This window comes from Microtus ochrogaster, chromosome X (genome assembly GCF_000317375.1).
Source record: "Microtus ochrogaster isolate Prairie Vole_2 chromosome X, MicOch1.0, whole genome shotgun sequence".
NCBI lineage: Eukaryota > Metazoa > Chordata > Mammalia > Rodentia > Cricetidae > Microtus > Microtus ochrogaster.
In genome coordinates this window covers 19,555,715-19,557,231 of record NC_022026.1, presented here as the reverse complement: position 1 = coordinate 19,557,231, position 1,517 = coordinate 19,555,715, and positions in this window count along the sequence as shown.

Here is a 1,517-nt window from a genome sequence, read left to right as displayed (position 1 = left end):
GTGAACAGAGAACTATTGTTTGGGAAGGTGATCTATAAGTTTTTCCCCTCAAATAAATAACCTTTTTTATTATCTGTAATTTTTAACTGGTGTGGGATTGTTTTACAGCTTCAGTATCCCCCGGAACTGGAGTTTCAGATTGTTGGGTATGGCCAAGTGGAAGCTAAAAATTAACTACTGAACTCTCTGTCTCTCTAATCATGGTTTGCCTCTCTAATCATGGTTTTTCCTTTTCTTAACACTCTCACACTATTCTAAGGATTTGTGTGTTTTGTCATTAGTTTTTCCTATATCAATATACCAATTCTAGAAACTCCCTCACAGGCATGACTTGAGGCTTGTTTACATGGTGATTCTAAATCCCATCTAGTTGATAATCAAGATTAACCATCAGAATGTGGCTAGAAAGAAGACAATAGTAATTAAATGGATGTGGCTTCAGGCAGAAACTATGGTATATGTGAGAGCCTGAAGACTAATGGAAAGGACATACCTTACATTCTGCTGGGATTGTGGACTACTCATTTACAAATTCTGCCTAAGAGGAAATTCAAACTGTTTAATGTGTTCTACAAAGTCTTTCATGGACACCTTTAGGTCTATATATCGAGCCTCATTTCTTATAGCTCTTATCAGTTCTACCTACAAATCTAGACTTCAAAATCCTTTTTCTTTCTGTCTTTGCTGCCATTTTCCTATTTTAGTGCATCATAATCTTCCCCCTGGATTACTACAATAGCCTCTTAACTGGTTCCTTTGTTGAAAATAACTTCTAGTTCTAAATCATTTTATTCAAAATGTGGTCTTTATAAACATAATAGTGTGATTTATTGAGAATTTTATCTAATGGGGTGACCTATTGAGAAATTAGCTAGTGTTGGATTTCCTTGTCTATAACTCATCTAAAAAGGATAAAAAAGCATTTTCTATTTCCTAGAAGGAGTATCTAGAGCAGTATATTATAAAAGAGATAGAGAAGAATGATTGTCAAAAGAATTTCTTTACAATATCTGGCTAGGGAACTGTACTATCAGGTTGCACCTGATCCTAGGACACTGTAACCTCATAGACAACAAACACCATTAAGTTTATGCAGAACCAGTACCTACAGAGAAGAAGTTGCATGTCTCTGAACTCTATTAGGGTGATAACTGTATTGTTAACATCTCTGAAGCTAGATATCATCATGGTGCCTAGAATTCAGTCTCTATTTAGTAAAAATACTGGGCTTCATGACGAATTCAGTAAGAAACCTGGCATGGATCTTTCAAAAACAATGGCCCTTCTACAGGCATTTTAACACAGATTTGATGACTTCATGGACTTCTATAATATTATTGCTGGTGAAAAACATTAATGGAAAAATATATATTACTTATTATAAATCAAATGTTATCAATAAGAGCCTGAGAAACTGAATTTAGATTGTTGCCAATACCATATTTCAACATGCTGTTTCTTAAGATATTTATTGTTGCGGAGGTAAGTAAAGCCATAAATCTATGCATTTTTCAAAT